Raw genomic sequence first — 25,975 nt, forward strand, 5'->3', positions numbered from 1 at the left:
ATGTCCTCTGCCCTGGCCATGGTCTTCATGGGAACAAAAGGAAACAGTACTGCTCAGGTGGCCCAGCTATGGCAGCTGTCACATAGGAAGAACAATGGAATATGTTTTTTTCCCACTTATTCCATAGACCTGATCTTTTCACACCTTCACACCAGCTGATGGAAGTCAATGTGGCCCTTATATGGCACAAGGGCCACTGTAGTGATGAAGAAAGGACTGACATGGGTAGAAAGGTGACCTTGTAGGCCAGGGAATTTCCCATAGTGTTCATGAGAGAAATCAAGTGATAAGGTTATTTTCTCTAGACAAAAGCAACACTATATTATGGCAAAATTGCATCTTTGATAAGTAAGATCAAACTATAACACTATTTCACAAAAAATCAAAGCATTTCAAATTTGTTTTATTTTAAGTTTTTTTTTTTGCTAAAACTCTATGTAAAACTGAAGTGCAGCTATAAAATTAACTTCTTATAAAGTGGATTGTTTTAGTGTGAGATTATGCATAGTGAAAGAAGAATAGAACACAGATGAGCACTTTTACTTTCTGAACATGTAACATTTAGCAGGAACATGCAATGATTGTTCCCAAATGAGCCATGTATGACAAATGGACAGACGAGGTAGTGGGTAATACTGGGGGGCAGTAGTCTTAGGCTCTTTGTGTCTTTGATTTCTTTGATAATCTGGCAAAAGTGTCCCAGACATTGCCATATGCACAGTATTTCGCAAGTAATACCAGGGAGAGTATGGATGTTACACTGAGGTGCACCCATGGACCCCAGTTGGGGTTCCCCTGGTTCTTTCTTCTAGCTCACTGGAAGTGGGAGCCATAGGCTTGGGGTGGAGGGGAGGAGGAAGGAGATACAAGAAGGAAAAAGCTTAATTCTCATTCTGACTTGACATTTAAATCACTACCTGGTCTGGAAACATGTAAAATTGCTGGTGAAACACTTTGATTGTTACTTCTGCTCTTTCTTGTATTTCTTGTGGCTATGTTAGATTAAATCCCAAAGAATTACTTTATTAACATATTAACATATCATGCCTTTTAGCATACACAAATCTCTTACATTGCTTCTCAGCTGGGGGCATTGGGACACCTCCTAACACATTTGTGGTTGTCCTAACTGAGGAAGTGCTACTGGCATCTGGTGGGTGGTGGCTGGGAATGGCGATGCTGCTGATCATGCTACAATCACAGGACAGCCCCTCAATGAAGGGCCATCTGACCCAATGTCAACAGTGCTGCGGTTGATAAACCCTGGGCTAGGATTAAATCAAACTCCTTTTTCATATGTAACCCTCATAATTTTCAATCAGGCATTTGTTTGGAGGTCACTCCAGGGTATTAGAATGCATTGCTCAAAGTTGGGGGTGTTGTTTTTTGGTAACAGGCACTTTCTGTAAGCACAGGTGGGTTGTTCACCAAGGTTCCAGTCTCTTCTCAAGGAAGTTAACAAACATGGCATGTAGTGTTCTTAGAAGTGCTGACAAACACCTTGGAGAACAAAAGTGGCATTTCCTTTCATTAAGTAGTATTAACACATTGATGAAAATAAAATAAAAGGGAAACTACAGAAGGGCACACAGTGAGTTATAGCTCTCCTGCCTTAAAAATGGGCTTACAAATACAGTTTTATACTTTTGAATTTTATTTTATTTTTTTAAAAATATATTTTATTGATTTTTCACAGAGAGGAAGGGAGAGAGATAGAGAGTTAGAAACATCGATGAGAGAGAAACATCGATCAGCTAGCTGCCTCCTGCACATCTCCTACTGGGGATGTGCCCACAACCCAGGTACATGCCCTTGGCCGGAATCGAACCCAGGATCTTTAAGTCCACAGGCTGACGCTCTATCCACTGAGCCAAACCGGTTTCGGCAGTATACTTTTGAATTTTAATATGCTTCATAATCATGTTGCTTTTCATTGTTTCTGAAATATTTCTCCCTGGTGTGAGTCCCAATATGTCCATTCGCTGCACCCTAACCTGCCTCTGCCCAGTGACTCCCCATTTTGCATCGTGATGCAGAGGCAGAAAATCAGCCCTCCTGGGTCCTCCACGGTCTCCTCTCTGGATGTTGGGCTGGTTCCCTCTCAAGGTTCTTAACTTTGCCCCTCGTCTGAGTTATCCTGCTATTGTCTGGGTTTGGAGTCTCACCCTATCTTCTCCACTTTAACCGCTTCTTAACTGGTCTCTCCAAGTCCAGCCTGGTCCTTTCCTCTGTCTCATAAATCCTCACCACTGACAGAATAGCCTTTCCAAGTAAAATCTGTTTGTGAAACCAAGGTGTTTTTGTTTTGTTTTGTTAATCCTCCCTCACTTGAGGATATTTTTCCATTTTTCATTTAGAGAGAGTGAAAGACTGAGAGAAACATTGATGTGTGAGAAGCACATCAATTGGTTGCCTCTGGCACACACCCTGACCAGGGCCCGGGCCAAGGAAAAGACTGCAACTGAGGTACATGCCCTTGACCGGAATTTAACTCGGGACTTTCTGGTCCACAGGCCGAAGCTCTATACAATGAGCAAAACCAGGTAGGGCTGAAACCAAGGTTTTAAATTTGTGTCCCTTCTACAAAATTCTTCGGTCCAGAAAAGCCCTTCCATAAGTGAAATCCAAAACCATTCTACTACTTAATATGCAGGGTGATGTTTTTGTGAGGTGAATGAACTGATGGCATGATCCTGGCCATGTGACTGGCTGTCAGTGCCAGGCGCTCTTCTGGAAGACTCAGTACATCCTCCTCATCACTGCTGCGGTTGCCACCCCATGGAGGCTGCCCGCTCTGGGCTTAGACCGCATTGGGGATGATTCTGGGTCTTTTTGCTGGTTGGGTCTCCCAGGATAAGCACTGGGAATTTAAAAATCGTTCTGGTTATTTAATATTAATGTTTAACATCAGCCTGATATTTTAATATTGGAAAATATTGGGGATACAGGAAACCATCTGTCATCTTTCTTCGTTGTTTGGCTTCTCTCCTTTCTCCTTCCTCTTTCTTCTAGAGAAGGTAAAATGTTTGGGAATGTGAGGTGAGTGCAGAATGGGAGACAATTGCCAAACACTTTGTATCTGAAAGCAAGTAATTGTGTTTAGAAAAATTACAAGTGGGTTTTAGAGTATTGGGTACAGGCGCTTCCTTATGTGATCCCAGCTTACATTTTAAGGCCTATGTGTTCTCCCTAATGCTTCCCTTTCTCACGCACACACACACACAGACACACACACGCACACAAAGCGCTCACACACACACACACACACGCACACACACCCCACTCTGCAGAACTATCCCAGTCCATTCCCAGAGGACCTTCTTTGCTTTCTGTTCTCCTAAGTTACCATCAGGATCCAGATCTAAAATGCTGTTTCTCACCATGCTGCACACTTGAAAGTGATACAAAACAATATCCAATGTAAACTGTAATTGAAAAATAAAATTTAAAAACAAAACTATACAAAACAAAAAAATACAAACAAAAAGTAAAATGCTGTTATCATCTTTATTTAATTGGAGAGCTATAATATTTTTTGATATTCACATCTCACCATGAAGCCTCTCTGTCACTCAGCAAATCTGTTTCACCACTTGTTGATGGTACTCATACAGAAATAGTGAAGGAGAAGTGGGCCGTGCTAAGGCTTACAGTCCAGTAGGGAACACAGAAGATTGAACTGAAAGCTAACACGGAAGTTAAGAGTCTGACCAGGATGTTGTTGGAAAGTTTGGAGCGTGGCTGTGAACCCTTAAAGGTACCTCTGTGCACTTTTGGTCTCATCAGACTGTGTGCCACCTCATACAGAGATCACATCTTCAGCTTGGTGCCAGGGCCAGGCCCATGGCTGGAGTCAGTACATTTTTGTTGACTTAGTTTATGAGTCTTAAATGGAGCATGACCTGTGTAAGCATTTATGGTAGAAACATGTTAAGAGGAAAAAAATGTTTTCAAAATTGTGGGAACCTTTGCATCATAGGACCCACCTTGAGATTTGCTCTTTGCAAGCCTGCAGGAATCCTGTTAGAGTTCCCTCAGGCACAGCTGGAGGCATGTCCTTTGCTAAAGGCACAATGTGAGTGGTCAGCCTCAGCCCACTTAGAGTTAGGAAGGCAGGACTGAGCGAGGTGGGGAGCCGCCCCCTCAGGGTTGGCCCTGTGACCTGGTTAGAGGAGACCTGCTTGTGTGTGTACTTCCTGGGTTCAGGCATCCCACAATTCTGTTTTCACTCTTGAGCTAATCAGATCATGAAATTAATCAGTGAATTGAACATTTCAGGATTAGGATATGGAGGTGGAGGGGTCCATGGAGGTCATTCCTCCAGTTTTTCTTTTTGCTCCTCTTTAGGAGTGGAGTGTGCAAGGGGAGGAGGTTTATCCTCCTTAGCTTCTCTAAAAGGCTCTAGCAAATGCAATACCGTGTTCCACAAGGAGAAACAGTTTGGAGGCAAGTTTTCCCCTGCTGCTGTGCTTTTTTCAAGTTTTGACCCACTCTTTCCCAACATTCAAGATCTAATGTACCTTCTTCAGGAAACCAGGGATTATGTTCTATAATAATATGCAAAAACTGTAAGAGAATACCTTCTGACACTTTAATTCCTTTATCCCTGAGTATGCAAACCAAAAGTTTGCAATAAGGCTTCTCCCTTTTTAACCAAATTCTGCCCCATTAGCCTGGCTAAAAAAAGATGTTCCTACCCTACTTACAGATCGTGACTTCTGCAGCTGGCTGTTGGCTTTGCATGTGGTGAATTTCCCCACCTTTTCAGTGAATTCTCTTTTCCCACCTATCTAGTGAATTTTCCCCACCTATCCGGTGAACTTCGTTTTTTGCTCTAAGCAAAATCTTCTCCTCCAGACATCCCTGTTTGGGCAACAGATGTGTGAGTCACATCCCACATAGTTCAAGGTTTGGGATCTGGAGAAGGGCTATGAACAAATGACAGAGATGAGAGAAGAAATAATAATTTGGAAATTGGGGGGCCAGGTGGAGAGTCCAATGTGAGAGGAAGGACTTCACTGGTGCCCAGGCCTTGCAAATCTTTTATTCAATTTTGGATACACATATAGCCCTTAGTTAGGCAGGCAATTGTGGTAACAGACTATCTTAAAGGTCAGTAAATATTAGTAAAGATTTACTCTGAGACTATTTGGTCAGGAAATTGCTTGAGCTACCATTGTCTCAACTAAACAATCGGTGCATAGCTCTGGCCCTTGCCAGGGCTCAAGGTTCACCAGCATTCTGGGCTTCTTATCTACACTTCTCTGATAGTGAAGACAATGGGTAGCTTCCAACATGCTTCCTTGTTCTCCCGCCTGGTGCAGTGTTTTTCCTTGAGTGATGCAGAAGACTTTCACCGCCATCAACTCTGTGGATGTTCCTGGAGCACTGGTGATCATGAATGCACCTCGTATGCATTGTTTTTCATTTCTGAATGTAACAATGCAAACTCTGCAAATATGAAAATGAATGTTTGGCTTTTGACTAATAATCAAGGACCTGCCAATAAATGTTATCAGGGTTTATTCATCATGCCTTTATAAAAATGAATGGGATATATTTTTTCCTTTTCCCAAAAGGTAAAATTCCTAACCTGTTACCAGACAACTCTATTAAAAAAGAGACCAGGCTGCTTCTTGTCAACGCCATGTACTTCAAAGGAAGATGGAATGTACCCTTCCTGAGAACTTGCACAAAGGAAATGCCTTTTAAAACAAGCCAGGTGGGGAAGCTTTCAAAAACCCTGCTAGTTTGATGAAAAAATTGAATGGAAAATTTTAGTTTTCTGAAAGCATGAATGGTTGGTTAAAATAGTCAGAAACAACACATTTCTGAAAGGAATTTTAAACTCAGTAGAAAAGAACTAAAGGAAAGAAAAAAATAGATATATTTTTACATTTCATTCCTCCTCCTATTGCCTCTGTTAATTTTTATACATTCATTGCTGCCACCTATTTCTGGAAACTTAAAATATTTCTTCATCTGCAAGTTGTTAAATAGAAAGCAAACAACAACAACACACAGGGGTTAGGGAAATGTGATACTTGTGTGCATTGGAGGTATAGAGGGAGTGAATGTGAAATCATTTATTAAATCATGTATTTTAAAACTTACGTATAGACTTGACTTGCTGTTAATTAATGTATCATTATTTGTAAATATTTATAAATTGTTAATATTAAAACAACTAAGACCTTAGTCTTGACATTGAGGTATAACTTCGATATAGGCAGACATTGAAATAGTTTTCCAATCCTGCAATCCATGAACAATACCATTTCAAAATATTGGAAACTTATACAGTTACTATCTCCCTGTTTTATTTTTTGGATAAGGTGTACTTTAAATAATCAGCTCTCTTGTTGCAACACAAGGAGTGGAAAACTTTTTTAGCATTGACTTTAGAAACTATGCTAATTTTTATAGTGGATGGTCTGTAGCAACTTTAAAAATTCAGTTTAATAAGTCTAATATGTCCACTAACTTCTGCATGCATATACCTTTCAATAATTTAGAAATCACCTCCTGGTAGTAGACTATCAGACTGGGGAAAATTGAATGTAAATGCATGAAGACACACCTGGGTCTTGTACGAGATGACAGGGCAGGTCCATCTTACTGCAGTCACACTGCTGTGAAACTAGAAGTTTTTCCCCACTTTTTCATAAACCCTTTTTCTAATTAGCTAGAATCCTTTGATCACATTGTTTCTTTAAATACATTTGCAGAGCATATTTTACATGAGGAAAATCTGGCTTGTTCCTCTGGAAAATGCAGTTTCACACTGATCTTGCTGAATTACACATCTCCTCATGGTGCTGCCACACCTGCTCACAGCAGATGCTGTGCCCTCATGACGGAAGGAGTGGTGGACTTCCCGAAGTGCGCCCTAGAGCAGGAATATTGTTTCCACCACAGCTGCTAAGCACTCTCCTGGAGTCACTGCGCTCCTCTGGAAAGGTCATTGCCTTTTCCACCCTGTGCTTTCCTTCAGGCTCCTCTGTTTGTTCCCCTCAGGAGGAGCAGAGGCCCGCGCAGATGATGTTCCAGGAGGCCACGGTCAACATCGCCTACATAAGGGAGGTGAAGGCCCAGGTGCTGGAGCTGCCCTACGCGGGCAAGGAGCTGAGCATGCTCATTCTGTGTTTAGGCAAACACAACGTGGACCTCAGCCAGGTGAGGTGAGCCCAGGGATACCTTCTGTGCCCTTCCTCATAGGATAGAGCTCTCACTGATTGTGTCTGCCCTTTAAGCTGGTGACATGGGCCACAGGCTGTGGAGCACAGCATGCAGTACGCAGGCTTTGGACTCAAGACCCACTTCTCCAGTATGACCTCTCCCAATTATTACCTCACCCCGACTCCCCTTTTCTCCTCTCTGAACTGGGGATAACAAGAACATCTGCCTGAATGTTTTGATGAGGATAAAATGGGGGTGACCCATGGACGAGCTTAGCACATTACCTCGTACTATAAGCCCACTTTAAATGGGGTCCTTGTTACTGTCCTGATCAGTTAGTTGTTAGTGGTATATTTTAAAGAGTAAGAGCCTTGTCTTTATGCAGAACCTGAAGCAGTGGGTGGGAACAAGCTTAGGCATTAACCTAAGGAGGGAGAGGCAAGGAGGATGGGGCCAGCCCTCAGGGCACAGAGCCAGGAACAGCCCCCACTGGCACTCACCACCCTGACCCCCTCTTGTTTTCTGTGAGCATGGGTCCTCGGGTGAGAGGATCTACTGCTGCCAATAGGCTCTGGCCCAGCACCTGGGCGGCCGATGTCCCGTGTCCTGAGGGCTGAGTGATGGGGTCTGCAGCCCTTGGCTCTGCCTGTGTCCATCTCCTGTGAAGCTGCTTCTCCACAAGGATGTGGATTCCCTGAACTGACCTTTCCCTCTTGGGGCTGTACTGTGAGCACTTTATTTGTTAATCTTGTTACTTTGTAGCAATGTCTTCTCATCTTCAAGAATAAGCACACGTCCAGCCAGTGTGACTCAGTGGTTGAGCGTCGGCCTGCGGACTCAAGGGTCCCAGGTTCGATTCTGGACAAGGGCATGTACCTTGGTTGCGGGCACATCCCCAGTGGGGGGCGTGCAGGAGGCAGCTGATCAATGTTTCTCTCTCATTGATGTTTCTGGCTCTCTATCCCTCTCTCTTCCTCTCTGTAAAAAATCAATAAAATATATTTAGAAAAAAAATGTCCTGTAGTTTTCTGAGTACAAGTCTTTTACCTCCTTGGTTAAGTTTATTCCTAACTATCTTATTTTTATTGTTGTTGCAATAGTAAATGGGATTGTTTGTTTAGTTTCTCTTCCTGAGAATTCATTATTGGTGTGTTAAAAAAAGATCACATTTAGGATATTGATTTTGTATCTTGATACATTGTCAAATTCATTTATTAAATCTAGAGTTCTTTGGTAGAATCTTTAAAATTTTCTATGGACAATATCATGTCATCTGGAAATAATGGAGTTGTACTTCCTCTTTTCCAATTTGGATGCATCCTATTTCTTCTTGTCTGATTGTTATGGCTAGAAATTCCAGTACTAGAGACTAAAAATGTTGAATAAGAGTGGTGAAAGGGGATATCCCTGGCTTGTTCCTGTTCTTAGGAGAAATGGTTTTAGTTTTTGCCCATTGAGTATGATGTTGGCTAAAGGTTTGTCATATATGGCCGTTATTATGTTGAGATATACTCCCTCGAATCCCACTTTGCTGAGAGTTTTTATAAAAACTGTGTGCTGGATGTTGTCTAATGCTTTTCCTACATCTATTGATATAATCATGTGATTTTTTTAAATTTCAATTTTTTTATGTGATGTATCACATTTATTGATTTGTGAATATTGTACCAGCCTTGCATTCCTGTAATAAATCCCACTTGGTCATGGTGTATGATCTTTTCAATATATTGTTGGATCTGATTTGCTAATATTTTGTTGAACATAACATTTATGTTTATCAGGGATATTGGCCTATAATTCTCTTTCTTTGCAGTGTCTTTATCTGGTTTTGAAATTAGGATAAAGCTGGGCTAATCAAAAGTGGTTGGAAGCGTTCCTTCCTTTTGGATTTTTTTGGAACAGTTTGAGGAGGATAGGTATTAGTTCTTTGAATGTCTGGTAAAACTACCCAGTGAAGCCATCTGGACCTGGGCTTTGTTGGCTAGGAGCTTTTTCATTACTGCTTCAATTTCATCAGTCATTATTGGCCTACTCAGGTTTTCTGATTTTTCCTGATGCGGTTTTGGAAGATTGTATTTTTCTTGGAATTTGTCCATTTCATCCACATTTTCAAACTTAGCATGTCAGTTGCTCATAGTATTTTTTTTATAATCCTTTGTATTTCTTTGCTGTCAGTGGTTACTTCTCCACTTCTGTTTCTGATTTTATTTATTTGGACCTATCTCTCTGTTTCTTGATGAGTCTGGCTAATGGTTCATCAATCTTGTTTATCCTTTCAAAGAACCAGCTCTTGGTTTCATTGATCTTTTTTATTGTCTTTTTATTCTCTATGTCCTTTATTTCTACTCTAATCTTTATTATTTCCTTCCTTCTACTTACTCTGGCTTTTCTTGTTGTTTTTTTTTCTATTTTTTTTTAAAGTTGCAGGGTTAAATAGTCTATTATTAATTTTCTTGTGTTTTTTTTTTTTTATGTAGACCTGCAATGCTATGAACTTCTCTCTCAGGACTGCTTTTGCTGTGTCACAAAGATTTTGGGTTGTTGTGTTTTCATTTTCATTTGTTTCCAGGATGTTTTTTATTTCTTCTTTGATCTCATTGGTAACCCTTTATTATTTAATAGCATGCTATTTATCCTCCATGTGTTTGAATGTTTTTGAGTATTTTAACTGTAGCTGATTTCTAATTTTATTCCATTGTGATCTGAAAAGATGCTTGATTTACTACCATTTTTTCTTGTTTTTTGAGATAGGCCAGTAGGGCTATAAACTTCCCTCTCAAGACTGCTTTCATTGTGTCCCATAGGTTTTGGATTGTTGTGTTTGCATTGTCATTAGTTTCCAGGATGTTTTTAATTTCTTCTTTGATCTCATTGGTAACCCAATCAATATTTAATAACATGCTATTCAGCTTCCAATTGTTTGAGTATTTTGGGTTGTTTTTATTGTAGTTTATTTCTAATATTATGCCATTGTGATCTGAGAAGATGCTTGGTATGATTTCAATTTTCTTGAATTTGGGGAGACTTTGTGACCCAATATGTGGTCTATTTTTTAAAATATCCCATGTGCACTTGAGAAGAACGTATATTCCGTGGCTTTGGGGTGAAATGTTCTGAAGATGTCAATTAAGTCCATCTGATCTAGCGAGTCATTTAGGATTGCTGTTTCTTTGCTGGTTTTTTGTCTAGAGGATTTATCCAGTGATGTCAGTGGTGTGTTTAAGTCCCCTACTATGATTGTGTTGTTGTCGATCTCTCCTTTGATATCTTCCAGGAGTTTTTTTTTATGAATTTGGGTGCTCCTGCATTGGGTGCATATATGTTTATCAGGGTTATATCTTCTTGTTGTATCGATCCCTTTAGTATTATGAAGTGGTCTTCCTTATCTCTTGTTATGGCCTTCACTTTGATGTCTATTTTGTCTGATATAAGTATTGCTACCCCAGCTTTTTTTTCATTTCCATTTGCCTGAAAGATATTTTTCCATCCCTTCACTTTCAGTCTGTGTGAGTCCCTTCTTCTGAGGTGGGTCTCTTGTAGACAGCAAATATATGGGTCATGTTGTTTTATCCATTCAGCCACTCGATGTATTTTGATTGGAGCATTTAGTCCATTTACATTTAAAGTTATTGAAAGGTACATATTTGTAGCCATTTCTATTTTTTGTGCCTGTTTTCTTTCTTAGCTTTTTTTAAAGGGTTTAAACCACTTTATTCCAAAAATGCCAACACATTAAGCCTCAATTGTAAATATTAACAGTGTTCTTGTCATTTAAAGGCTTTATACACAAATTCTGAGCTCTATAAACAGGAATTCTTTTTTTTATCCTTTTATCCAACCCAGACTTTATTTTTTTAAATTCTTTATTAGTTAAGGTATTACAAATGTGTCCTTATCTCCCCCCATTAAACCCCATCCTTCCCCCCTGCTAACTCATGCTCTCATCCCCCTGTTGTCCATGTCCATTGGTTGGGCTTATATGCATGCATACAAGTCCTTTGGTTGATCTCTTCCCCTGACCCCCTCCCTCCCCTACTTTCCCTCTGGGGATTGATAGTCTGATCGCTGTTTCTCTGTCCTTGGATCTGTCCCTGTTCATCAGTCTATGTTGTTCTCTATAATCCACAAATGATTGAGATCATGTGGTATTTATCTTTCTCTGACTGGCTTATTTCACTTAGCATAATGCTCTCCAGTTCCATCCATGCTGTTGCAAATGGTAAGAGTTCCTTCTTTTTTACAGCAGCATAGTATTCCATTGTGTAGATGTACCACTGTTTTCTAATCCACTCATCTGCTGATGGGTACTTAGGCTGTTTCCAGATCTTAGCTATGGTGAATTGTGCTGCTATGAACATAGGGGTGCATATATCCTTTCTGATTGGTGTTTCTGGTTTTTTGGGACATATTCCTAGAAGTGGGATCACTGGGTCAAATGGGAGTTCCATTTTCAGGTTTTTGAGGAAGCTCCATACTGTTCTCCACAGTGGCTGCACCAGTCTGCATTCCCAACAGCAGTGCAGAAGGGTTCCTTTTTCTCCACATCCTCTCCAACACTTGTTGTTTGTTGATTTATTGATGATAGCCATTCTGACAGGTGTGAGATGATACCGCACTGTCGTTTTGATTTGCATCTCTCGTATAATTAGTGACTTTGAGCATGTTTTCATATGTCTTTCGGCCTTCTTTTCGGTCCTCTTTTGAAAAGTGTCTATCTAGGACTGTTGCCCATTTTTTGATTGGATTGTTTGTCTTCCTATTGTTAAGTTTCATGAGTACCCTGTAAATGTTGGAGATTAAACCCTTATCGGTGATATCATTGGCAAATATGTTCTCCCATGTAGTGGGTCTTCTTGTTGTTTTATTGATGGTTTCCTTTGCTGTCCAAAAGCTTTTTATTTTGATGTAGTCCCATTTGTTTATTTTCTCTTTACTTTCCATTGCCCTAGGAGCATTATCAGAGAAGAAATTCCTTCACTTTATTAGCTTTTTATCTCTTCTTTTTACACCAGTCACTTTAGCATTTCTTGCATTGCTGGCTTGGTGGTGACAAACTCCCTTAACCTTTTTTTGTCTGTGACGCTTCTTATTTCCCCTTCAATTTTGAATGATAGCCTTGCTGAATAGAGAATTCTTGGATTCAGTCCTTTGCTTTGCATCACTTTGTAAATTTCCGTCCATTCTTTTCTGGCCTGATGTGTTTCTGTTGAGAAATCATTTGATAATCTTATGGGAAATCCCTTGTATGTAACTTTCTGTTTCTCTCTTGCAGCCTTTAAGATTCTCTCTTTGTCCTGAACATTTGCCATAGTAATTATGATGTGTCTTGGCATGGGTCTTTCTGGGTTCATCTTGTTTGGGACTCTCTGTGCTTGTGTGACTTTTTTCTTCCCCACCTCAGGGAAGTTTTCTGATATTATTTCTTTGAGTAGATTTTCTAACCCTTGTTCCTCTTTCTGTTGTTCTGGCACCCCTATTATTCATATGTTGTTTCATGTCATGTTGTCCCATAGCTCCCTTAGGCTCTCCTCCTGTCTTTTAATTTTTTTCTCTAATAGCAGTTCAGTTTGAGTGTGTTTTGTTTCCCTGTCTTCTAATTCGCTAATTCAGTCCTAGGTTCTCCTAGTCTATGTTGAAACTTTCAATGGTGTTTTTTACTGCAGCTATATCACTCTTCATTTCTTCTTGGTTCTTACATAAGTTATTGATTTTTTTCATCCATTTCTTTTTGATTCTTACATAAGTTGTTGATTTTTTCATCTGTGTCTTCTTGATTCTTGCATAAGTTGTTGACTTTTTCCTCCATCCGGTTTATGCACTCTAGGACCCTATATCTGAATTATTTTTCTGACATGTTGCATGCCTCTGTTTCACTTAGCTGCTTTTCTATCAAGTCCTCCTCTTCTTTCCTTTGGGGTTTCTTTGTCTACCCATGTTTGATAGATCTCACCGACAGATCTAGATGTTGAGTCATTCAGGGGTTGCTCCTTGGGTGGTTGTGGCTCCTCAGGCTGCGGTTGCTCCTGGGGCAGTTGTAGTAGCAGTTGCTCCTCAGTTGGCAGCAGCTCCTCTGGTTGGTGCTGTTCACAGCCTCAGTGGCTCCTCTGGCTGGTGGGGGGAGGCTTCTCACACAGCTGCTATTCCTCAGACAGAAGGTGTGCTGATCACGAGGCTGCTGTTCCTTGGATGGGAGTGGGCTACCCATGCAGTTGCTACTCCTTGAACTGGGGCAGACTGCTCATGTGGCTGCTGTTCCTTGATGTGGGACTGGCTGCTCACTGCTGTTGTTCCTCTGATGTGGTGGGCTGATTGTGGGACTACTGCTCCTTGGACTTGGACAGGTTGATTGCAAGTCTGCTGCTCCTTGGATGGGAGTGGGCTGCTTGCACGGCTGCTGCTCTTTGGACGGGAATGAGCTGTACATGTCGCTGCTCCTCCTCTCCAGGTGTCTGGTTATGTGGCTTGCTATCAAGCACTTTAGCCAGGCAGGATAAAATTCAGCTTAACAAGACATGACTCAAGGGGAACAAAGCATGAATGTACTCACGACAGCGATAACCCCTATATAAGTGACCACCTGAGAAAAGAGAATTAAGGGAGAGAAAAGAGAGTACAAATGATATCTAAGAGAGAGAGAGAAAAAAAAGAAAGAAAAAGATAGGAGAGAAAAGAAAAAGGAGTATATATATATATATATATATATATACATATATATATATATTTAGAGAGAGAGAGAGAGAGAGAGAGAGAGAGAAACACCACAGAACCAATAGATAAACCAAACAAATACAAACACCCAGTAAAGAGGGTGGGGGCATAATCTGTAGAGGCTGAGCTGATATACAGGAAATAAGGTTAAGAATTGGATCAATATGGTGAGGACCTCACTTCAGTATAGCAGATATATAGTAGAAAAGGGCTGAGTGGATAAGAAGAGACAGAAAGGGAACAAAATAATATATTTACAAAAAATTGATTTAAAAAATGGTATAAAAATAGAAAATAACAAGTAAAAATAAAATAAAATTGAATGATGAAAAAATAATGTGAAAAGAAGTAGAAAATAAAGCAACAAACAAAAAAAGGGAAACAAAGAAAAAAGCCCCCCAAAAGCTAATAAAATAATAATAAAAAAATAAAATTGAAAAATTGAAATGTCATTCGCCATTTATATTTTAAATTCACAAGGAGAACACTCCAATGTTTTTTGACAGAACAGTTACTTTGCCTGTTCTGTCAAATAGACAGAATAAATGTATTGATTGATTGATGTATAATGATCAATTTTGTCTGAACCTTATGTACAGTATACACATTGACATAGGAAATAGCTTTGTTTTCTATTTAACCCAGATTGCTAACTCCAGGTAAGCACAAATACAACATGGCAGGAAAAAAAATAAAATTCAGAAAACTTGTTCTTCAATTAACGTGTCTCAGCTTTTAATTTAAGAAGTTCTCAGAGCAGCCTCTCTTTCTTCACTTTCTCACATTGACCTCTTTGAAGAAGCCAGTGAGTGGTGCTCTGATTCTGTGAGAAATGGTGGAGAGCTTACCAGATCTGATCAAACCATTTATTTAGCAATAAGTGGCTTTCAATAAGTGTTGGTTTCTTTATTTAATAAACTGTAAATCAGTCTAAAATCTTAATTATTAAACTCTTCCTGATTAAAAGAAAATCTATGGAGTGTATTTTTATCTCTCATTACTGGACCTTCCTTGACCCTTTTCATGAGAAACAAATTCTCAGCGAAAACAAACAAACAAACAAACAAACAAATAACAAAAGCAAAGAAAAATCTACAATCCCTTTCACACTATATTATCCATACTTACACACACACACACACACACACACAAATGTGACTTTTTCTTTGTTGCTGTTTCATGTTGAGATTTGTAAGAAAACAAGGGAGTAGTTTCATGAATGCAGAATTATTTCAGACACTCAACCACTATAAATTTTGGTGAAGTTAAATTCCCAGGTATTTAAAGTGGGAAACAAACAAACGACCCACAGAAATAGTGGTATAGCCATCACTGTGAGAAGAATATGGGGAACATTCATTTTGATTTCTAAAGATAGTGACATCAAGGTTGTTGTATGCAACTGGGGATCCTTAGAAAAAAGATACCTACCAAGAAGGACTCCGGCTGGCTAAATAGACTCAAATTTATAAGACAGACCCTTGCAGCCATTTCTATGGGATGAGGGGAGGGGAGAGGGGCTCACCAGGAGGGCACTTCAAGGAGAAAACTGCACTGAGCTGCCTGCCTGCACTGTGTTCCTGCATCTGAGCCACCCCTTAGAAAGGAGTCCCAAGAATATATTTCAGTCTTTAAGATTGAGGCTTTCCCCATGTAATTGGAACTGTGCACTTATATCCTTATCAGCATTTTCACTAACCAATCAGAGCAACTCCATTCTGACCAATCAGGACAGTGCTTTTTGGAGCAATGAAACTTTGAGGACTTGGAGTCTTCCTTTGCATAAGGATGGACCAATCAGAGACCAGGGGTGGGGACTTCTCTCTATTTAAGCCAGCTTCTTTCTGGCTCTGGGAGCACACTTTCTCTTTCCACTCAAGATTGTTTCCCGGAGAAACGGGAAGAGGGAGATGGGAATGGTGCAGGTGGAGCAGACCAGAGCAGAGCAGAGCTGGCTAGCCAAAGAGGGCCACCTTGCCACCTGTTGCTTCATGCTAGTAACTGAGCTGTATCACAATTGAACAGTTTGCACTGAATAAAGTTTCCTTCTTCACTGCACCCTAAATTGGGGATTCCTGGTGGCATTGCACTGGCACCAATGACCATCAGCTGACAGGACTGTTTTATCTTATACTGGAGGTCCCTCCTCACCCCACAAAACTAAAACATAGGAAAAGAAAATCATTTTGGTGTATATAAATGAGATTCAGAGGGGCTACTTTGCCTTGTAAGAGGTGATACATTATGTCATCTCAGTGATTCACACTTTGGCAAGGACTAGGCCATCAGGTCCTTGCCAGACATCTGAGTTTACCTAGACTCAAAAAGGTGCTCATCTCCTGAGTAATCCACCCTCATCTAGGATTCTACTTGCCAGTGCCCAGACTCCTGCTCTGCCTGTCCTGCTTCCCCACCCCGCTCCTTCTTCCACTGTGCCCCAGCACCCAGCCCCCAGTGCAGCCCTTCCCTCCACCCCACCCTCCCCCACCCCATTCCTCCTCCTGCAGGCCCAGAACTGCACCCACCTCAGGGACATGTTTGCACTGCAGGCATCATCAGAAAAACCCTAAGAACAGTTCATTTATATGCAGGCTTTCACTCATGATTGAGTTTATACTGAGCACATACTATGTGCCAGGCACTGTTTTTTATTTGGCTGAGGATACAGTGGTGAAGAAAGCTGTGAAAGCCCAGGTGGTGGGGTGCTTCTCTTTCAGTGGGAAAATCTTTGAAGGCATCTCCTCTCACCTCAGATTTTGCAGTTTCTGTTTTGCATGCAACCTGCTACTCATTAATAGATGCCTGCTATGTAATGTTACCTTTCAGCACAAAATGACACAGGGAATGGAGGAAGTTGGCGGTGGAGAAGTGGGCGGTGGAGAAATTGGCCGTGTTGCCCTTTTGAGGGAACAGGCCACCATGTGGTTATACAGTTGAGGCCTAGTCCTGTGCCTGGCACAAGTGCCTGTGTGGTTAGGATGGCCTGAAGCAGAGGAAGGAAGTCAGGCATGAAGGGTGCAGGGACAGGGCCAAGCCCTGGGTGGTACAGCAGGTCCCTGTTACAGGGAGAAGCAGCAGTAATGCCTGGCCTTCTACCTGGCCTTCATGGGTGTGGGGAGCACCACTGTACTGTGTGTTCTTTTTTGAATTCTGAGAAGGGAACTTTAGCTCTCCTTGAAGTAGGGGAAAGATTACATGGTTCCAGTAACTAGGGAAGGTCCTGCTTTGGATTCAAGTTTATCCATCTTTTCCAGCTGCAAATCCTCTATTTCTATACTAGAGCCTGGTGCATGAAATTAGTGTACTAGGGGGTTGAGGGATGGGGATTTTCCCTCAGCCCAGGTTGCATCCTCTCCAATCAGGGACCCCTCAGGGGATGTCTAAATGCTGGGTTTTACCCTATCCCACAGGGACAATCCTGCTCACAGTCGGGGACTGCTGCCTCCCAACCGCTAGCCTTCCTTCCTGCCTGATTTCCTCTAAATGCTTCTGCCTGCCAGACTGAATGATGCCTAACTGCTCTCCTGCCGGCCTGATTGCCCCCAACTACCCTCCCCTGCAGGCCCAATCACCCCCAACTTCCCTCCTGAACAGGCTTGGTCCCCCCCAACTGCCCTTCCCTTCCAAACTGGTCACCCCCAACTGCCATCCCCCTGCAGGCCTGGTTGTTCCTAACTTCCCTCCTATGCAGGCCTGGTCCCCCAAATTGCCCTCCTCTGCATTCCTGGTCTCCATTAACTGCCCTCCCCTGCCCAACCTATCACCCCCAACTTCCCTCCCCTGCTGGCCAGTTCGCCCCCAACTGCCCTCCCATGTTGGCCATCTTGTGACAACATGGGCGTAGCAATCTTGTGACCAATTGGGGGAGGCCAGCTTGTGCGAGGGCATGATAGTCAATTTGCATATTACCTTTGTATTATATAGAATTTTATGAAAATCCAATGATCTTTACAACTGCAGACATGAAAGCATTTTTATATTTACCAAAACCCACTTTTTATTTTATCCCATGGTAATAATAGCTAGTTGCTTCCTGTAGGGTAATGTCAGCTTCTATTTTGAGGTTTACCAGGAGACTGTATTGCCTCAGCAATACAGTTTTAAGGGTTCCCCTGCTTTTCCATTAAAGCAGATCTATCATAGCAACTGTGCAAACATTCAGTATCTTGGTGTGTAACTGGACTTTGTACATTGTGTAGATTTATTCTTTGTGTGTTAAAATAAGGAACCAGGCCAGAACTCATAAGACCATAAAGAGTTCTTGATTTGTAACATGAAAATTAAACTTTTGCTGAATGTTAAGTTTATAGGTGTTATTTTTAACTTACTAATGCTGATAGTGTAGTTTAAAAATCCCCTCAATTCTGTAATAACATTGTGCTCCCAGAAAGGGATTGAGTCTTAGTTATACTGTTTATTCCTGAGAACTTTCAGTAAAACTCTATTTGATGCAGATTTTACATATGAAGATCTCAGTTATGATTTTCTTTGGAGAAAAAGCAGACATAGATAAATATTTAATCTATTAACCACTTACATTTATGGGACTATAATTATAAAAAAGTAATATAAAAAGAACTTCTGATGTAATTATGTCTCACAAACCGATACATTTTAGATTCTTTATTCTTTTGTTTTCCAATGAAAGTTTAATAAATTATTGGGCTGGGAATTATTGATAATTAGTAATAAAAGCATTAATTTAATTTGATAGAAGCAAATGTCAAGGAATCCGTTTCAAAATAAATGCCTATAGAAGGAATCTTTTCTCTATTTTAGACTCTTCACTTTGATGCGGTTAAGGAGATTCATTCAAGTTTTCAGAGTCTGAATGCTGATATCAACAAGCGTGGAGCTCCCTTTATTCTGAGACTTGCTAATAGGTTATACGGTGAGAAATCCTATGAGTTCCTCCCGGTGAGTACTTTACACTCACATTCTACAACTCATGAAATAGTCCAGACATTTTCCAGCACAATCAAGTCACAGATGTCAGTTTTTATTTTTATAAACATTCAGAAATAGATACAGAATTTAACATATGGCAGTATCTCCATTAATGTTTCGATTTCATTTGATAGTCTTCACAGGAAAAGATTGCCCCTGGCTGTGTTACTAAAGCAAGAGTGAATTCCATAATTCACTTCCAAGAATAATTAGTGTATACTTATTTATGAAAATGTTAGCCAACAGTTAGAAAAGAATTGGTAAATTTTATGCAACACCAAAACTACTGACCTGTACACTTAAAATGATTAAGGGGGTAAATTTAATGTTATGTGTTTTTTACCATAATGCAAAAAGTATAAGGGTTAGAATTTTTTGTTACAATGAAATTTATTTCTTTTAGGACAATTTCTACTGCTTTTCATGATTTTAGGAAACCATTTCTGTATGTAGTAGGACTTATTCGTGTTTTTGTTTTGTTTTCGTTTTTTAACTTTCCTATTTTAAACAGGAGTTCTTAGCTTCAACCCAGGAAATGTATGGTGCTGAACTGGCCAGTGTAGATTTTCAGCGAGCCTCTGAAGATGCAAGAAAGGTGATAAACCAGTGGGTCAAAGGGCAGAGTGAAGGTGAGAGAGTGGGCCGAATGTAGGCATTCATTACACACTGGCCGTTCCTTTCTTCCTTCCACTTTCCCAGCCTGCAGATGATTCCCTGCCCTTTTCCTCTGCCCTCACCCTCTTGCTTGGGCAAAACTCTGCCACTGCCCAGTACCAGAAGCTTTTAAATGTGGAAATTCCTCAAAGTGGAACTTCAACATGCTTTCACTGAAGCAGCTAAATATTTTCCCCATAAATGCACCAAATGAAATTTTAACATTAAAATTAACATTGAATGTAGGATAAAAAGGATAAAGCTTTGAGGAAAAATCTACCCTGGCTCAGATTATGGAAAAGAGTCCTATCTAATAATAGACAAACATGGTAATTGACCATACCTTCGCTACACCTCCCATTGGGTAATCAGTGTGATATGCAAATTACCGCCAACAAAGATGGCAGGTAATTTGCATACTGCAGGCATGTTGGGCCAGCGAGAACCACCATCCAAGCCCCCGTGTGCCGCCTAAGCCCGCCCCCAGCAGGGACCCCTGTGTGTGGCCCGGGTGGCTGGACTCTCTGGCCGTTATCGTGATTGTGATCAGAAACCGGGCCACAGGCAAGGTGGCACCCCTGGACCCAGGAGCCACCCTGCCTGCGGCCCGTGATCCTGATCATGCTCAGAAAGCTGGGCCGCAGCCAAGGCTGCACCCCGGGACCCAAGAGCTGCCTTGCCTTCAGCCTGTAATCCTGATCGTGATTGGAAAGGTAGGCCACAGGCAAGGTGGCACCCCGGGACCCAGGAGCCGCCTTTCCTGTGGCCCGTGATGGTGATCGGAAAGCCGGGCCACAGGCAAGGTGGCCCCCTGGAACCTAGGAGCCTGTCGGCGAGGTCTGCAGGCAAAGCAGCAATCAAGCTATGAGGGGAAGGGTGGGGGCAGAAGGAGCTACAGGAGCAGCTCTGGCCAGAGACTGAAGACTCCCGCCGGAGCGAGGAGCAAAGACTGAAGGCTCCAGCTGCAGCGAAGACTGTGTCCAGAGTGAAGATGGAAGGCGGTGGCCAGAGTGAAGGTCTGGGTCCTAGGTGCCAGAGGAAAACTGGTGCTGGCAGCCAGGGGAAAGAAGGCCTATTGCACGAATCTCTTCGTGCAACTGGCCTCTAGTCCTATATAATAAAAGTCTATTATGCTAAGTGTTGGGTCATCAGGTCAGTTGTCTGTTCAACCAATCAGAAGGCAACATATTGATGATATGCTAAGGGAAGTCAACCGCTCACTATGATGTGCAATGTTCACCAGGGGGCAGACAGTTGTCCAGTCAACCAGTCGCTATGATGTGCACTGACCACCAGGGGGTAGACACTCCCACCAGTAGGTTAGCTTGCTGCTGGGGTCTGGCCAATTGCGACTGAAAGAGATGGGCCAGACATGTCCTGGCACCCTCCCACGGTCCCTTCCTGGCTGGCCAACCTCCCGCATCACTCCTGGCCGCGATCATGCACCAGTGGGGTCCCTCGGCCTGGCCTACACCCTCTCACAATCTGGGAACACTCAGGGAATGTCAGAGAGCCACTTTTGGCGCGAGCCTGCTCAACCCTGGAGCTTCCACTTGGTGGTCAGTGCACTCCAACAAGGGGAATGCCACTCAGCCAGAAGCCGGGCTCACAGCTGGCGAGCGCAACAGTGGTAGCAGGAGCCTTTCCCACCTCATCAGCAGTGCTATGGATGTCCAACTGACAACTTAGGCTGGCTCCCCACTGAAAGTTGGTGGTCCCTAAGCAAGAAGTCAGGCATCCTCCAAAGGCTCCCAGACTGCGAGAGGGTGCAGGCCGGGCTGAGGGACCCCCCCACTGAGTGCAGAAATTTCATGCACTGGACCTCTAGTCTATAAAAATAACAGCATAATATGTAATTAGACTGGACACCTTCTAGACAACCTTCAGTTCGAAGCCGTGGTGGCTGAGGCACGAATTTCATGCACTGGACCTCTAGTCTATAAGAATAAAAGCATAATATGCTAATTAGACCAGATGCCCTTCTAGACAACCTTCAGGATGAAGCTGCGGTGGTGGAGGCTGAGCCTCTGGCATGAATTTCATGCAACGGGCCTCTAATATTCTCATACCTGTGACACAAACTGCTGTGGCCATAAGTATTTTGGCATATATCTTGTCTACGCTGTCATGGGTGGCTCAGTCTCAGCTGTTTCTCCACCACCACTCTTTCTAACCTTATCTAGGTCTGAGTCAAGGCACCTCCCCAACACCTGTCTCCCATCTAAGGCATTCTTCATGGCCCTGCCGTGGTCACAGGGGTAATGGTGTTTCAGAGGAGTAATTGTCCTAGCCTTTGAATATCTGTTAAAATATTTTCTATGAGAGCAGCTTCCACTTGGAGGCTTTGAAGAAGTGACTTATTTAACAACTAGAAGTCCAGTATACAAAATTAGTGCATGGGGGGGAGGGTCCCTCAGCCTGGCCTGTATCATCTTCAATTCAGGACCACTCCGTGGATATCCAAATGCCTGTTTAGACCAGATCCCTGCAACAGTTGGGCATCCTTCTTGCAATCCAGGACTATTGGCTCCTAACTGCTCACTTGCCTGCTGGTCTGATCGCCCTACTCTTCCCTGCCACCTCATCCCCTTAACTGCACCCCCCTGCTGGCCTGATCCTCCTAACTGCTCTCTCCTGCTGGCCTAATTTCCCTAACTTCTCTCCCCTGCCTGCCTGAACCCAATAACTGCTCTCCCCTGCTGGCCTTATCCCACTAACTGCTCTCCCCTGCTCCCTGATTGCTGCTAACTGCCTCTGCCTCGGACCCGTCATCATGGTTTTCTCACGAAGAACGCCCACAAGGTCATCTGGAAGATCTTTGGTCTAATTAGCATATTACCCTTTTATTAGTATAGATCATTTTCATGAAAAAATATTTTTTATGCCTGCCAAAGAATAGCCATCAAAAAGAATGCTCATTGTTTCTCACACAATGCAGAAAAGATTGTACTGTTTTTAGCTTTTAAACCTTTTAGTTGGTTTATTTACAGTCAAAACATACTGGTAGGCCTTCCCCAACTTAACACATTAATGGGTATTAAATAAAAAGTATGAATTTGAATTGCATTTCAATGCAGTTCAAGAATGGGATGCTAATATGTGAATGTTTTTTTAAAACTTACTTTATTTCTTTAGGGAAAATTCCAGAATTGTTGGCTATAGGCGATGTTAATAATATGACTAAACTTGTGCTAGTTAATGCCATCTATTTCAAAGGAAACTGGCAGGAGACATTCAGTAAAAAGGCCACAACCGAAACACCATTCAGACTGAATAAGATGAGGTGATGTAATTATAAAATTGCTCTTTGCTCTAAGACATCTGTTCTCAACCTGTGGATCGTGACCCCTTTGGCGGTTGAACGACCCTTTTACAGGGGTCGCCTAAGACCATCCTGCATATCAGTTATTTACGTTATGATTCATAACAGTAGCAACATTACAGTTATGAAGTAGCAACAAAAATAATTTTATGGTTGGGTTACAACATGAGGAACTGTATTTAAAGGGTCAGAAGGTTGAAAACCATTGCCTAAGAGAATGCAGATAATAATGTGAGTGACTTGGTTTTTTCAACTGTTCAGAAAGACACAAAAACAGTGAAAATGATGTATCAGAAGAGCACATTACCATTTGGCTACATCAAAGACCTTAAGTGCCAGGTGCTGGAGCTGCCTTACCAAGGCAGGGACCTCAGCATGGTCATCCTGCTGCCAGATGACATCGAGGACGAGGCCACAGGTCTGAGGAAGGTAACAGCTCCCACTCTCATGCTTCATGTTTCCTTCTAACAGATCGGTTCAGACTGTGTGTGTGTTGTGTGGTAGTAGGTCATCAATGTTTGCTACTCTGAAGCCCTAAGATTAACTTTTCAGGGACTGTCAGTGAACAGTTGTGGTGGGGACATCTAAGAATCTATATAAAATTTATCATGTCTGTGGCAGCTCACAGGAATTTTCTTAAATACACTTTAGAGGAAAGTGCAGTAAAATTAGAATTGTTTTACTGAAACAAATTTACTAAAATTAAAAATCCCAAAACATTTATATTAGGTAGCTTCAACTTGTACAATGAGGTCCCATTATTACACTGCTCATTTTCATCACAATTCATAGATTGTGAATTAAATTTCTCACAGCTACGTGGTAGAAAAGACCCATATGACACACTAGCTTGAAAGCAAAGCCTATGTTCTCATATGAACTTTGTATGATGTTTCTATTTTATTTCAGTTAAAGGCAAAGACATTTTTGTCAGGCTAGGACGAGGCAAAACTGTGAAGATTATGGTTTTTCTTTAGTGTCTCTAGCCTGCTGTGTGGTTTTACTCTACCCTCTCCCTAACCAAACTTGTTATCAGGAAGAGGTCCAATATTAATTGTTGGCATATATAAAGTATGTATTAAAACCAGTATGTTCCTTTTCTTAATTGTATTTTCATATTTGTCTCTTCTCTGATTGTAAAGAGAAGTTCTCCAGCCTCATAAAAGAGATAATCAGCATCAGTAGAACAAGGGGAATGATGGGCCCATTCTAGTCCAATAGTAGTAGTAATATGGTAGTGATAATAGCTGACATTCTTGTGGCTCTTACTCGTACTGTGTGCCAAGTGCTTTGCATACATTAAACCACTTAATGCTCACAACAGTGCTATAAGATAGGTACTATCATTAACCCTCTCCCAATTTTAGATGAGTAACCTAGTCCCTTTTCTTTTTTTTACCCACAAGCTAAATCTATTAGAGATTACTTTTGCACAGTGACTGCACAGATAACCACAGTTGGTTTGGACCACACCTCTGTTCTATGATCACCACTTGCTGAAAAGAAAGGAAATCCTCCAAATGGAATATATTTTGGTACAAAACATGAAGGAAACTACTTAGGAACTGATAACATGAGTCCATTCATGTAAATAATGTTTATTGCCTTGCTTATGTGAAATAGTTCTCACCTCTTCTTTTGCCCTTTCTCATTTAAGATCGAAGAACAATTGACCCTGGAAAAACTGCATGAGTGGACCAACCCTGAGAATCTGCGTTCCATTAAAGTCAATGTCCACTGCCCTGGTTCAAGCTGGAAAAGAGCTACGACCTCAACTCTCACCTGAAAAGCCTGGGTATAGAGGATCTCTTTAATAGCAAATCTGATCTGTCTGGCATGTCAATTATATAAGAAATTATCCACAAGTCTTTTGTGGAAGTTAACGAGGAGGGCACAGAAGCAGCAACTGCCACAGCCCTCATGTCGAGGGGTTGCGCGCTTATGCCAGAAGAAAATTTTGTGGCCGACCATCCATTCATTTTTTTCATTCAAGACAATGCCTCAGCTAACATCCTGTTCTTAGGCAGTCTTTCTTCCCCTTAGAGAATGTGGAAATCCAAGGTCGAGCTTAGAGCTGTATCACTGGCCCTTTCAATGGTGATAGTTTTAATATATCTTCTGCAATAAATCTACCACCCCAAAACAAGTCTGTAACTTCCTTTGTAATGTCAGCTCTGTTTGGTGTTTACACCCATTAACTTTGGATAGGTATCTATTTTCCGTTCTTTATATTGAAAAATTTAGTGATTGCTTTTGAATGCACCAAGCAGATACGTAAACTCTTGACAGTGTAGTAAACTAAGAAACTGCTGTACTCTCTTGATAGCTATGAGAAAAATTATAGAACTGTAATTTATTTCACAGATAGACTTCTGGAAGCTATGACAGAGAGATAGTCATTGTTGAAGGGAGGCCTAAAAACAGACATTGAATTGAAATGTAGGAGAGCTGCCCAATTAAGGGTTGGATTATGAAGATAAACTTGCCTTGGCCAGTGTTTCTGACTGTTTGTTTTACAGGATTAGTATTCTATTATAGCCACTCTGATTTCAAACGATTAAAGAACATCTTTTCCTTTATCAACTTTGTTTGTAGTTTGTGGGGGATCACAAGGAGTGAAGAAGTAAGTGTCTTATCTTAAAAGATGCCATGAAACTACGAAAGAGAAGTGAAGTAGGAGAGACTGTTAAGTTAGAGGGGGTGCAAAGATCACACTGTTACCAGCTTCTTGTGTGTTTTCTGATAAGGGCTCTTGATTTCCATCATCTAGTCCAGATTGTGATAGCAATGGGATTGCTTTTTGCAATGCTGGATGGGGGAGTGGCTCTGTGATCAATATAAGCCTTACTCAAATGCACTATTTGGAATGGGGCTGGAAATGCTGCATTTTCTTGCTCCCACAAAGCTGGTGGGCTGGCTAATAACGTTTCCTAATTCTTCTAGCCAGACTGATCTCAGTCCTCTTCTTATTTGTATCTGATCTCAGAAAAGACAGGACTAATGGGGTTCTTGGACTGACAATATTGACATCCATGATGGTTGTCAGTGACTCCCTGAAAGAAAAGGAAGATTTTAGCAAATCTGTTGACAAGCTTTTCTCCTTTTTTTTCTTAAAATACTTGCTGACAACTACAATATTAAAGGTTCTATTAGCTATAGGAAAAA

The 25,975-nt window shown here is 41.5% G+C and overlaps 1 pseudogene; it reads left to right on the forward strand.

Annotated features, from left to right (window-relative positions):
• Window positions 1-24,853, forward strand: LOC139001974 (leukocyte elastase inhibitor-like; annotated as a pseudogene).
• The last annotated feature ends 1,122 nt before the right edge of the window (window positions 24,854-25,975 follow it).

This window comes from Myotis yumanensis, unplaced genomic scaffold, assembly GCF_028538775.1.
Source record: "Myotis yumanensis isolate MYYU_CA2020_CCGP unplaced genomic scaffold, mMyoYum1.0.hap1 SCAF_2, whole genome shotgun sequence".
Classification (NCBI taxonomy): Eukaryota; Metazoa; Chordata; class Mammalia; order Chiroptera; family Vespertilionidae; genus Myotis; species Myotis yumanensis.